Here is a 15110-nt window from a genome sequence, read left to right as displayed (position 1 = left end):
CTCATAGCTTGACCAGGCCTGAATAGTATTTTCTATGAAACATGAGTCTGCAGCCTTGTGTCTTTAAATGTTTATATACAGTATATCCGTATAACTTACATCATACTATAATACATGAGTGTTACTCTGTACTATATAACTCAGCCTGCAGCCTTGTGCTTTTATATGGTCACAGAACCCCTCAGTGAGTTCTAATATCCTTATCAATTACAGTAGGGGGCACATTATCCCTTATAATACATGAGCGATACTTGGAGTTCCCTGTATATTTCAGCCTGCAGCCTTGTGCCTTTATATGGTCACAGAACCCCTTCCCACAGACTGGTATCCACTGCTACTACTTGAGCTTGCTCCTATAAAAACTAAACGTTCTAGAACCAAACCACTTCAACCTTGGCATACTGCTCACACAAAAGCGCTCCAAAGACACTCACGTGCACTTGAGCGTCGCTTGCGCAAATCCCATTCAGAATCAGAATTTTGTAGCTACAAATCTGCCCTGCGCTCCTATAACACCAGCCCCTTTCAAGCCAAACAAACATACTTTACTTCACTCATTAACTCCCTTTCTAAAAAACCAGCACAACTTTTCTCCACCTTTAACACTCTCCTTTCCCCTTCTCCACCCCCTCTATGCACATCTGTCGCTGCTCAAGATATTGCTGAGCACTTCAAAAACAAAATTGACACTATCAGAAGGGGCATTACACTACTCAACCCCCCTAGACTTCCACCACCCTCCCTCCACACTCCCCAGTCTCTCCTGTGCTCCTTCACCCCGTCACTGATGAGGAAGTCTCAAAGCTTTTGGCCTCTTCTCACCTTACCACCTGCCCGCTTGATCCAATTCCCTCAAAACTTATCTGCAATACCAATCCTTGTCTAATCAAAGCCTTAACTCACCTATTCAATCTTTCGTTCTCAACTGGACTGTTTCCTTCTCAACTAAAACATGCTCTCATCACCCTCATTCTGAAAAAAACCCTCTCTTGATCCCTCCAATCTTGACAACCTCCGACCTATCTCTCTGCTACCTTTCATCTCTAAACTACTTGAGCGCCTAGTCTACAACCGACTAACCTCATTCCTCTCTGACAATAACCTGCTGGACCCCCTACAATCTGGTTTTAAGCCACAGCGCTCCACCGAAACTGCCCTGACTCGACTAAATAATGACCTTTTAACCGCTAAAGCCAACAAACATTTCTCACTACTAATACTGCTTGATCTCTCAGCCATATTTGACACTGTAGATCACCCTCTCCTCCTCCAGTCCCTCCATTCGCTTGGCCTTCGTGACACAGCCCTGTCCTGGTTCTCTTCTTACATCACCAATCATTCCTTCAGTGTCTCCTACAATGGAGTATCATCTTCTCTCCTACCTCTTTCTGTTGGAGTTCCTCAAGGCTCTGTCCTGGGACCATTACTATTCTCCCTCTATACTTACTCCCTCGGCAAATTAAACAACTCGTATGGTTTCCACTACCACCTCTATGCTAACGATACTCAGATCTATCTCTCGTCTCCTGATCTCAACCCAGAACTCCTAACTCGCGTCTCCTTCTGCCTGTCCGCTATCTCTACCTGGATGTCGCAACGCTACCTTAAATTAAACCTCTCTAAAACTGAAATGGTTCTCTTTCCTCCAACTAACACCAGTAACATCCCGGAAGTATCCATCATAGTTAACAATTCCAAGATTCTGCCCTGTCATTCACTCCTCATATCAAGTCACTTATTAAATCATGTCACTTCCACCTAAGGAACATATCCAAAATACAATCATTTATCAACCAAGATGCTGCCAAAATTCTTATTCACTCTCTCACCATATCGCGTCTAGACTACTGTAACTCTCTTTTAATTGGCCTTCCCCTCCAGAGACTGTCACCTCTCCAGTCCATAATGAACACTGCTGCGAGGCTCATATACCTCAGCAACCGCTCTTCCTCTGCCTCCCCATTCTGTCAATCCCTGCACTGGCTTCCGTTACCTTTCAGAAGCAAATTCAAATTAATGACACTGACTTTCAAAGCACTTCATAACTCTGCCCCACCCTACATCTCTGAACTCATCTCTATATACTCACCCAACCGCTTACTACGCTCCTCTACTGGCCTGCTACTCAATTCTTCTCTCATTACCTCCTCACATGCTCTCGCATTCAAGACTCCTCTGGAACTCTCTCCTCTGGAACTCTCTCCCACGGTCTGTCCGACTTTCTCCCAACCTTTCTACCTTCAAGAAATCTCTTAAAACGCACTTCTTTCGAGAAGCCTACCCTCACTCTGCTTAACTACCAAACGCAACACCACATACAGTACCACATTTCTCACCCACTTAATTCGATCTTGCCCACTCCCGCACCTTGTGTATTACTCCTTGTGTATGCCTATTCATAGGGCCTCCCTCACCTTTTTGTACCTGTATTGATTGTGATGTATGTAACTTCATATGTTCTATGTACATAATTCATGTGATTTAGTTGTATAATCACATTTACTTTACAGTGCTACTCAATATGTTGGCGCTATATAAATACATGTTAATATTAATAATAATAGGCACCATCTCTCCCTACTATATCTGCTATCCAACAGCCACACTCCCTTCCCAGAGGCTATAATCCCACTGTTACTATAGGCACCATCTCTCCGTACTATACCTGCTATCCCACAGTCACACTCCTTTCCCAGAGACTATTATGAAACTGTTACTATAGGCACCATCTCTCCCTACTATACCTGCTATCCCACAGTCACACTCCCTTGCCAAAGACTATTATGAAACTGTTACTATAGGCACCATCTCTCCCTACTATACCTGCTATCCCACAGTCACACTCCCTTCCCAAAGACTATTATGAAACTGTTACTATAGGCACCATCTCTCCCTACTATACCTGCTATCCCACAGTCACACTCCCTTCCCAGAGACTATTATGAAACTGTTACTATAGGCACCATCTCTCCCTACTATACCTGCTATCCCACATCCACACTCCCTTCCCAGAGACTATTATCCCACTGTTACTATAGGCACCATCTCTCCCTACTATACCTGCTATCCCACAGTCACAGTCCCTTCCCAGAGACTATTATCCCACTGTTACTATAGGCACCATCTCTCCCTACTATACCTGCTATCCCACAGTCACAGTCCCTTCCCAGAGACTATTATCCCACTGTTACTATAGGCACCATCTCTCCCTACTATACCTGTTATCCCACAGTCACACTCCCTTCCCAGAGACTATTATCCCACTGTTACTATAGGCACCATCTCTCCCTACTATACCTGCTATCCCACATCCACACTCCCTTCCCAGAGACTATTATCCCACTGTAACTATAGACACAATCTCTCGATACTATAGACAGCATAGGACCTAGAGCCTAGAACTTCCCACGTCTATAATGCTTTCAGCAGAAGTCACATGAGGAAATGATCTTGGGATGAAGGTCAGAAAATTGTTTCTTCCAGATGATTATAATCAGTTAATGTGGACAAAAATAACCCAAACATAAAAGTCTTCATCTGTGACCGCTCATAATCCCTTATTAATTATTAATCAGGTTTTTGTCTGCTTCCTCCCTCCCCTCAGAGTAGTTTCTTAATGTCTTCATAATATAATACCCCCTATTTATTAGCAGGTGTTACATTAATTTTGGCACAGAGACTCCTATATATACTTTGTACTGTATTTCTATTTATTACATTGTGCAATCATGTTCTCCACTGACCAAATAATATTTTTTTTCTGTTTAAGAAGTAACAGTCCTGTGTTGCTTTGTGGCTGACATTCTAGCTATACCAAGCTATGCCATATGCTATCATTATTATTATTATTATTACATTTATCTTACTTATTTACATTTATTTACTTCTCCAGAGTTGGTTCCTGTTGGAAATGGATTCAGTAGGTCCAGTAAACATTTAAGTCCAATATTTCTGTGTGAGGGGAAAAAGTTCAAAATGAGGAAGCTTAATTAGAATTTTTTTATAAGAATCTGAAAAAGTAATATAATTTGATTAAAATTTCAGAGTTACGAGAGAGATTGAGTTCCTGGCCTCACGCCCCTCTCTCCTTATGCTGATTAACAGAATAAATAAATAAATTGAAATATATATATTATAGCCAAGTTTAAAGACCCTTTCTAAGCTTCCCACCTGCCTCTTTCATTTGTAACTACAAACATATAGATTATGGTTCATAATGCCTTTTGTACCAACTTGATTTGACTTTTGTTAACATCAGAAAGAAAATGACAAATTAGATTAGTTGCAATAATTTAACGTCTGTTCCAAACCGGCGACAAAGGTAGAACAGAATGAGATGAGAATATATTGTTCGTCTTGTAACTGGAATGATGTACGCCCTAAGGACATCAGAAGTCACTGAGGGGTTCTGTGAAGATATAAAGGCACAAGGCTGCAGACTGAGTTCTACAGGGAAGTATGACAAATATTATATACTTTAATGGGGCTCCTGGGGGTACTCGAGGGTAACAAGTAATGCCCAGAGACATAACTAGAGGGGGGTGGGCCCTGGCGCGGGACGTGCAGCCGGGCCCCGCCCCCCTCCGTACGGCCGGAAACGGGCGCATTTACAGACGCATTTCCCTTAGAAGAGAGTGGCGTGCGAGCTGCCAGGGGGCCCTGAGGGGGTGCGGGCCCTGGCCCAATCGCACCCCCCTGCTCCCCCGGTAGTTACGCCACTGGTAATGCCAGTCTCCAGCAGGAAGGTCCAGCAAGGCATTATCCTGTATAAAAAGGAGCAAAGAGAGAAATTCTTCTCACTACAAAGCTCTATTGCCTGGAAGAAGAAAGAGTTTGGTGGTTAATACCTTTGGAGAAATAACTGATATAATCTGGTAGGAGGTGTCTGAGAAGGATCAAAGTTCCATTAGGCATAAGAGATATAGTAGCTAAAGGATTTAATAAGAGTCGGGCCTAGTCTCTCCAGAGCAAAAACAAGAACCAAACATCAAAGTGCACCCACAATAATAATTAGCACCCAATGGGTAAATTCCGCATCGTCCTTGACACTAGAAAACTTGATTTACTTCAAACGCCGACAGACATTGCGCTTCTGTTCCTAAGTAACAATCCCGCGGAACTGCACGTTAATTGGAAAGAGCGACTGAGTGACGAGCTGGAGAGACTCACTTACTGCGCTGACACCTCCGACTGTTTCAAGATCTTTTTCTTTTCAAGAGTAATGAGAGCGCGCCGAGTGCTGTAATACTCCCTGGATTTGGTTAGATAATCCAATTCTTAATAAATGAACAGAACATGCACAGGAATCACTAATTTGTATCAGAAAAGCCAGCAGGAAATCATTGTAAAGGATCAGAGACAGTACCAGAAACTGGGCTACTGGGAATCAGATAAGATCTGTGCAGCCCCTGGGGCAGAATGATCTGTTATACATATAGCTAGAATCTCAGTCATAAAGCAGGGCAGGACTGCTACTTCCAATGGAGATCAGATAGGATCTGTGCAGCCACTGGGACAGAATGCTCTGTTATAAAAATAGCTAGAATCTCAGCTGCCCGTAAAGCAGACCCCACAACCATATTGGACTGTTGCACGGTCTGCCACATGGTTCCCCCGAGATCCTTCTGCCGCTATATACTTTCACGACTGGCAGGGGTCAGAAGAAGAGGGTGGCGGAAAAATGGCAGTAGCCTGTAAGTACATAAAGTCAAGAAACAGTCAGTATCACATTATTTTAGCCTTTCTGGGGGCCCTTGTCTGTCACCCCCACTCCTGACCTTGTCTCAGGTTCATTCTGATGCAGCTCAATCCGTGTCCCACCTGCCGGCACCAGATAATTTGCTTTTATCAGGACACTTTATCCATGAACATGAGGGGATATTGATGCAAGGGACAATATGATATAGACATTTCAGTCTTTATTAACTCCCCATATGCCCCTATAGCTCATCCGCACTTCATCGGACTGCGACCCGTCTGAACGTAAAACACCCAATGTACCTACCCATTAGCACCCACCCCAGGCCGGCAGATTTTCAGCTACTTCTCTGGGTGTAAAGTAACATTTGTCAGCTTTATTCCTCAATTTGATCCGTTCAACGTCGCACTAAAAGTAAACGAGGCTCTCGCAATGGATTAAATTCTCTCAGCAGGAAAATGACACCTCAGACAAATCTACTTCTAATTGTCTCCTGACGTCTTATTGAGATTTATACGAAATTTCCTTCAGAGACGATAAAAAAAAAAGACGCGGCACTTGGCTGAGATATTCCACTGTCGGCTTGCAAAGACCGGCAAATGATTGGCCATTAAATGTGGGACATAAAAGAGACTGAGGCAGAGAGAGAGGCAGATTGTGCGGCGAATATTTAAATATGAACTTGTTTTATAGAAAGTTTCAAGAAAAGTTCTGCCCTTACGTTCCCGCCGGCAGCTTATTTAATTATTTCTGGTTCCCACTGATATAATGGCATTTTAACAGTGATCATATTAGCAACTGCCAGTTGATGGTGCCCTTGGTACCCCTGGAACTAAAGCATGGTGACTGTTACCCCAATGTTTATTGTTATGATCTAAGGGGGCCCAGTTTGTAGGCCAGTTAGGGGGAGATTTGGGGTGAGTGCTTATTTGTACCCTGGGTACCCCTGGAGCATCTATAGCTCTGACCAAACATTGGACACCCAAGGAGGGGATTTGAACCCAAAATGTCTGACAAGTGAGAAACACTTGAAAGCCTGAAGATTGGATGACAATTAAAGCAGCCAATGAGGTGACAAAAGCAATGCCCATCCCCATTAATAAAACAGTAAGCTCTTTTTAGTAAAATAAAATCTTAACTGCAAGGTTATGGAGGTCAAAGTGGACTGGATGGATTTTTTTAGCATAAAAGGGCAAATGCAGTTATAATGGGTAAGTAATCAGCATTAATTGATCCATTGAGCTTTCAAGTCAAGAAGGACTTCTACCCCCAACTGTGAGGCTTAATTACAATATGACCTGCTGGGGGGATTTTTTTTTCTTCCTCTGGATTTTTAACGTTTGACTTTCTAATTAGCTGTGCTGCTGGAAAGGTGACCACTAGGGATGGGCGAATTTATTCGCCAAGCATGGATTTGCAGCGAATTTACGGATTCTGCCCGTGGCGAAACTGCTAAATGGCAAAAATCCCTTCTGAATATCAGGCAGGTTATATATAAATATATGTAGGAAAAATGTTTTTTTGTTTAAAAGAAAGCCAAAATTCACTTTTTTTGGTGCACTGTTAATTGAACTGCAATTCTTTTTAAGCGCCGACTGTGTAATCTTAGAAGTGGCACCCTGCTCAATGGTGGAGCTGTGGGAGCCCTGGCAATTAGCGCAAATACCCTATGGGTCTATAGAAATGACACGTGGAGGGGACCAGGCTGCTCTGAATACAGCTGATTGCGTTCCTTTATTTTTAGGGATTTTCTTTTGTCCTTTTCTAGCAGGTTCAATCCTTTCACTCAGCGCCATATTGTTTCCATCATCTGCCTGAATTATATTGATTACTGGATTATATTTATATAACTGCCTTTCATGAACACAAAGGCATTTGGCGTGATGGGGGGATTCCTGTAGAAACAGATTTTCTTGTAGTCCCAGAAGGTTGGAAAAGCTGCTCTCCGTCTCGTAGATTCGACCCATAAACACGTTTTTAACTAGAAATAAATATATGGATAATTTTGAGGCAAAATAAATGTATCTGGTAATATAAATAAGAGTTGCATAATGACGCAGGTGCGCAAATGCGCGCAATGGCGTGAAAATTGATCACTATAAAAGACCCATTTGGGCTTTCAGACCTTGCCCATTATAGGTTTATACTGTGGTGTTTGAGCTTTGTGCTATTTGATATTCTGATCTTGATACCTGCTTTGACCCCTGCCTGGCTTTCGACGATTCTTAACTTCTGTATCCGGACGCTTGCCTGATATCCGACTACCTCTTCTGCCTAATCCTTCTGATTGATTTACTGGTTTGACCCTTGCCTGCCTGACTTCGTTTGTACTCTGCGTGCCCCGACCCGGCCTGATCTGACTACGCCTTGTACCGCGACCTTCTGCCCAAAGACTTTGCTTTATAGTTGTGCCCCTTCTGCTTGTCCAGAATCCCTCGCCTTGCACCTCTCGTTATAAGACCTGGTGGCATCTGTGTAGCTGAGGGCTCCTCCCGAGGCCAAAGGCGGCTGCTACAGGCAGAAGCATGAGCCGAGACCAGCGTGCTTGGCATCGGTTCTGGATTTAGGGTGCCAACCATGACATTATAACGGGACAGATGGACGAAGAAGGTCACGCCGCTCCTTCCACTACTGACACGCTTCTTACGACTCTGCTACAGCGCTTGGAAGATCACGAGCGGAAGCAAGATTATTTGATGCAAGGCTTCCATAATCTGACTCGCCTGGACACTTCACAACAGTCACCGAGTCCAGTAGTCGCTCCCCCTGTGGCCGTTCCTGTGGGTTCTCCTGCCGTGATGAGTAATGTACATAAGACCCATGAACCCAAAATTTCTTTCCCCGAAAAATTTAATGGGGATAGATCCAAATGTTTTGTCTTCCAGGAGGCATGCAATTTATACCTTAGCTTCTTTCCTCAATCCTTCCCAACTGGTGAGGAGAAAGTGAGGTTTGTAATGACCCTGCTACAGGGTGACCCCCACATTTGGGCCCTAAGACTACCCTCCACTGATCCTGCCCATTTTCCCCTTGAAACCTTCTTAAACACCATGGCGATACGCTACGATGACACGGATCGAGCATCATCTGCCGATTCTGCGATTCTTAAAATTCCGCCAGGGAAAACGGGATGTGGAGGTGTATTGCACTTAGTTCCACCGGTGGGCTGTAGAAACTGGTGGGAACGACATGGCTCTTCATAGCCAGTTCCAGATAGGGCTCTCAGATTCTGTCAAAGACAGCCTAGTAAATTATCCTCTATCTACCAACTTGGATGATCTCATGTCTCTTGCCATCCAGGTAGATAGAAGACAGAGGGAGAGAAGGGGTGAGAAGGGTATTTCCTTTCATACTGGGTTTACCAATGTCAAGTCTACCTTTCCTAATGTGGTTACCAATGTTAAACCTCCTAGTCCCTCTGTGCCTCTACCTCAGGAGGAACCCATGCAACTGGGCGTATCCCATCTATCTCCTGAGGAAAAGGCTCGCAGGCGGTCCCAGGGTTTATGGATTTACTGTGGGGAAAAGGGTCATTTTCTAAACCAATGTCCTAAGAGGCCGGAAAAATTCCAAGCCTAAATGGAGAAGGCGAGCTCCATTTGGGTCGAGAAGTTTCCTCTCCCCATTTTTCCTCTAGGATTATAATACCGGTTAAATTAACCTTGCCTACGGGCTCTGTAAAGGTTTCCGCTTTTGTGGATTCTGAGGCGGAGGGGAATTTTTTGGATGCTGCCTTCGCAGTAAGGTTTAATATTCCTTTAACCTCTTTAAATCCTCCTATGAGAATCTTAGCGTTTGACAAAAAACCCTTGGGGTCAGGTCTGGTAACCAAGAAGACTGCGGTCTTATGCATGTGCTCGAACAACCTGCATTGTGAGGACTTAGTCTTTTATATGACTGAGGGAGCTTCTTCTCCTCTAATATTGGGGTTATCTTGGCTCCAAACTCATAAAACACATATTGACGGATTAACTGGGGGGACTATGATTCTGTCTAACGCCTTGTACCATGACCTTCTGCCCAAAGACTTTGCTTTATAGTTGTGTGGATACAGGAGGAGCAGCTAGTGGGCCCCATGTGTGAGGCTTCATGGAGGCCCCCCCCCCACCCCAGCCTAATAATGTTGTCACAGTAGAAACCCGTGTTCCCCGAATGCTCCACCAGGCTAATAAGAGGCTCGTTCTTTGAAACATAATGATTTCCTATGATAAAAGCCCCCCCCAGAGACTTTGCAGGGAGCCTTTAATGAACGATCCGTTTCACTTCAGTCTGAGCCCCGGAATCCTGGCAGCCCCTGTGAGTCCCTGGGAAACTGAAGAACATTTCTTTCCAGCACATTTTTTAATAACTCTCCGTGATTTAAGCTTTCAATCTGCATTCCCTTTTTTAATAATTAAAAGAAATGTATTAGCGACGGCGGCGGTGGTGGTGTGAGGGTGCAAGGGGTGTGGGGGGAAGGATGGAAAAAGAAAAAAAAATTGAAATTTTGCTTCATAAAATTTCCTTGCGCTGCTTTGAATCTTTCTGCCTTCTTTTGAATTTATGTAAGTTTAATGGAGTGACCCTTGCGAGGAGCGATCAGTAAATGAATGAGAGAAGTGTATGTCGAGGCGCCTTTACCAAGTGTCAGAGCTGCCGCAACTGCCATTAATTTCCTTATAACTCGTTTCTTTCAGGTTGGAAAGAGGCGAATTGAATGTCCCTGTCCCCCCTTATCCCCTGTTCTGCATGACAAATTGTTTTAATAAACATAAACCGGCTAATAATAAAGTCATTATCCGCCGCCTTCGATCGCTGCCGTTAAATTCCCCCCATAAGCCAATGCTGACAATTACATAAGAGGCGACGTGCGGCCGGCCAATCACAATGGACAGATTTAATATGGCTGGTATATATGATTACTGGCCTGTCATTCGATTCTGTCGCCCCAATCTCCATTAAACAGTCGCGTCACGTTGGATATTTCCCCCGTCCAACGTAATGAACAAAAGAACTCGCCGCCCATAGTTAATATTCAATGTATCAATCACTGTCTTTAAATGAATTTTCCTTCTCAAACAGAAACATTTCCAATCGAATGCACCCCTTTTCTGCCAAGTCCGACAGACCGATCTGCAGACTTTTTATATGAGAATTGTTCCAGTAATGAATGGCTGCTGTTTAGAGAAGTAATTCTGTGTAATATTATTATTATTTGCATGGATTTGTTCAGCCACTCGGTCTCCCATTCCCACGCAAACTCCACATCTCCACCATCCTTTAGGAATGAAAAAATATGGCATATTTCACCTTACCCCTGGAACTATAGCAGGGTGACTGTTACCCCAATGTTTCTATATATCTGTAACCTTGTTATGAGCTAAGGGGGTCCAGCCTGAAGGCCAGTTAGGGGGAGATTTGGGGGGAGTGCTTATTTGTGCCCTGGGTACCCCTGTAACTATAGCAGGATGAATGTTACCCCAATGTTTCTATATATATGTAACCTTGTTATGAGCTAAGGGGGCCCAGCCTGAAGGCCAGTTAGGGGGAGATTTGGGGTGAACGCTTATTTGTGCCCTGGGTACCCCTGTAACTATGGCAGGATGACTGTAACCCAATGTTTCTATATATCTGTAACCTTGTTATGAGCTAAGGGGGCCCAGCCTGAAGGCCAGTTAGGGAGAGATTTGGGGGTAGTGCTTATTTGTTGCCCTGGGTGTTTAAGAGCGGCAAGCAAGCGTCCCTAACATATTTATGACTGACAGTACAAGCCAAACTCAGACCAAACACTCCTGCACTGTACATCTGAACTTATCTTTTCCGATTTTAGGCAGATAACTAGTGTATGTTCCGTCTGCGAGTATAGCACGTGACCGTGCAACGTCGTGATGTCACTCTACGCGCGGCCAGAAAATACACTAGTTCTATATCAGATAAGGAGAAAGCTTACAGCAGTACAGTCCATGCGACAGCGATTTAATAGTGCAGGCAGGCAACAGAATTATACTGAAAATTGCATTCAAATTGAAAAAACTGTGCTCCGTTACTGTCATCTTGGTAGGTTAATTATTTTATTATACAAAATATTTCTGATTACAAAATAATGTTGCGGAGGTATAAATAATATGAATTTTCTATAAATGTTGCTGTACTGTAACTGGATTTTAAAAAATTATGAGACAGAGACAAAGTATTCTATTTACCAGCATAGCACTGGACATTCACAGAGAGACTTGCCTGCTGAATATTAAAAAGTTATTGCTGAACTTGAACAACACAGTCCTATGCCAGTAAATGGTATTGGTAAATGGTGAGCTAGTGATAGCAGGCAGCCAGTTCCTCATACTGAACATGCTAGCCTGCCCTTCATTTAATATTTAATGGTTGTTTTGTAGTGTATATATATGAAATGCCTTATGGTGGTGTATAGATATATGAAGTTATGTATGAATTGCTTATGAAATTAATCTTGCTGAAGGTGAAAATTAATGAGGTATTAATACAATTAATTTGATATAAAGACATATGTGGACAGTGGATGTATTGTGGGACAAACACTTGACTTGGTGCTCTCTGACTGTGAGGCACTTTATGCTGGTTGGTTCTGTAAGCATCAATATTGTTCAGGAATTCAGGTAGGACTTAATGGTTAACAACATTTATTATACTGAAGGAGAGTTGTGAATATATCCTCAGAGATTATGTGGTAAAAATATACATATACACAGTAAGTTATCTTGAAAAAGACACGCGTCCATCAAGTTCAACCTTTTAAGCCTAACTGCTAATTGATCCAGAGGAAGGCAAACAGGCCCTGATCTGTGGAAAGCTGGCCTAGGGCAGCAGGATTTTAGGGGGCAGCGGCATGCTGCCCAACCACACCCACGTTGGTTCAAAAACACTGGGGATGGGCTGGAGATACAATAGTTTTTTAAATTTCCTGTGTGCCAATCCCCATTTCTCCAGTCCAGATGATGAAAATGTACACGAATAAAGGGGAGGGGACAGGGGCAACAAACGGCAGTGGGCCTAGGGGGCGCCAACTTTGTAAATCCAGCCCTGAACGCAAAAAACCCCATTTGAAGCCTCTCCAATTTGCCTTCCTGACTCCAAGATGGCAATTGGACAAGTCCCTGGATCAACTTGTAATATGAGCTATCTTCCATAACCCTGTATTCCCTCACTTGCTAAACACCATCCAACCCCTTCTTAAAGCTATCTAATGTATCAGCCTGTACCACTGATTCAGGGAGAGAATTCCACATCTACACAGCTCTCACTGTAACAAACCCCTTCCCAATATTTAGTTGGAACCTCTTTTCTTCTAATCTGAATGGGTGACCTTGTGTCAGCTGCAAGAACCTACTCATATGAGTGAGGACTGGAGAAACTGGTAATAACACTATGCTGTTGGTGCATACTGTATATTGAAAGGTGAGTTATAAAGAATTAGTGGCAGGGAATGGGGTTATTACAACATAGTGTAATAGCACAAATTCTAAATATATTTTTTTATTATGGCGGAAAAAAGAAACTCAACTTTACACGTCACTCTGATCCTCTCATTTTACCCAGTGCCACTGGGTTAGGAGTGTCCTGTAAAGTACCTCTCATATTTGTATTTCATTACATCCCCACACCAATCCAAACTTAATCCTTCAAGCAGAGAAATGTTGTATTCATCTGGCTGCACACAATGATGTCAGAATGTTATGCACTGTCATGTAAAATTCTAAAAATCAACACTTTTTTTTTTTTACTGTTTTTTGTTTGCTGCCTTTACTGGTATATACATTGGTTATGTTTTAATACAAAATGATTTCCAATGTATTGTCTATGTTCTTTCATTTTGCAAAACTGTCTTAATTGGTTTAAGTGGGTTTCACTTCCAGGAGTTTTTTTTGGGCGGGGGCCTGGGGGGACAAAAAATGTAAATCCGGCCCTGGCAGGGTGACTGTTATCCCAATGTTTCTATATATCTGTAACCTTGTTATGAGCTAAGGGGGCCCAGCCTGAAGGCCAGTTAGGGGAGATTTAGGGTGAGTGCTTTTTTGTGCCCTGATTGTCAGTAATGGAGGTTAGTGAGTGGACCTTCCCCATGGAGCTGTTTATTTCCCTGTGTCTTTAGAATATATGAAATAATCTTTACTGAAGGTTCCTCTCTGAAGATCTGGTCTGGGTTGCTCACTGCTTTCTGTGGCTCCACTGTACAGAACATATTGATATTTTATATATAAAGTCAGTTCTAAGGGTTCACTCTCTGGCGGGCAGGTTACCAATTTCTAATTTGTCTCCTGAGTTGGATTTCAATTCATCTTTATCGGTCTCTCTCTCGCTCAGATAAGGAAAGGAATCTTCATCCTCTACATTTCAAAATCCAAGTTCCTACCCTGGCAGGTAAGAGGGGAGCTACAGGTACGTGGGAAGATTAAGCTAATCCCTGCTGCAGGAAATCTGCCTGTATCATAATTAATATGTAGAGCCACGCAAAGAGTGATGGGAATATGGAGAGTTCAGCAATGGCAGAATAAGGGACATCAGAGCTGAAGTTGGAGAAAAGTGTGTTGTTTATAATAGGGATGCACCAAATCCAGGATTCGGTTCTGGATTTGGCCTTTTTAAGCAGGATTCGGATTCGGCCGAATCCTTCTGCCAGGCCGAACCAAATCCAAACCCTAATTTGCAAATTAGGGGCCGGGAGGGAAATCGCGTGAATTATTGTCAGAAAACAAGGAAGTAAAAATTTTTTCCCCTTCCCATCCCTAATTAGGGTTCAGATTCGGTTCGGTATTCGGCCGAATCTTTCACAAAGGATTCGGGGGTTCGGCCGAATACAAAATAGTGGATTTGGTGCATCCCTAGTATATAATCATTCCCTATAAGGCCTGGACTGGCAATCTGTGGGTTCTGGCAAATGCCAGAGGGGCTGCTATAAGGTCCCATAGAAAGTCAATATTTAGTTCGCTGGTGGGGGCTGTTTGGGCCTCTGTGTGGGCTGATTGGGCCTCTGTGCCTGAAATGCCAGGGCCTATTTTAATTCTCAGTCCGGACCTGTTCCCTATCATTGCTTTTATACACTTATGGGAAAGACCACCTGCCCTAAATACTTCACATGTGACACAGGCCTGACAGGTTGAATGTTCATTCTGAGGTGTTAGTGAAACTGATGTTTTAGAAAGGTTCACATGTGACGTCTATGGTTGGTGGAACAGAGACTTCAACATTGGATGAGCTCATCTCCAAAAATGTCACTTTGTGATATATATTTTGTGGCTGAAAGGGGAGAAAAGTCATTAGTCTTAAACCACGTTGCCATCTTCGGTGCTGGTCGTGAGGTCCAAAGCTCACTATTTATCCTTCCCACTCACCCCTGTAATGTTTTCATACAGACCCCAGACCTGTTCTTGAAATCTAAAGAGGCTTCAATCAATTA

The sequence above is a fragment of the Xenopus laevis genome, chromosome 4S (genome assembly GCF_017654675.1).
Source record: "Xenopus laevis strain J_2021 chromosome 4S, Xenopus_laevis_v10.1, whole genome shotgun sequence".
In the NCBI taxonomy this organism is placed as follows: Eukaryota; Metazoa; Chordata; class Amphibia; order Anura; family Pipidae; genus Xenopus; species Xenopus laevis.
This window is presented reverse-complemented; position numbering follows the sequence as displayed.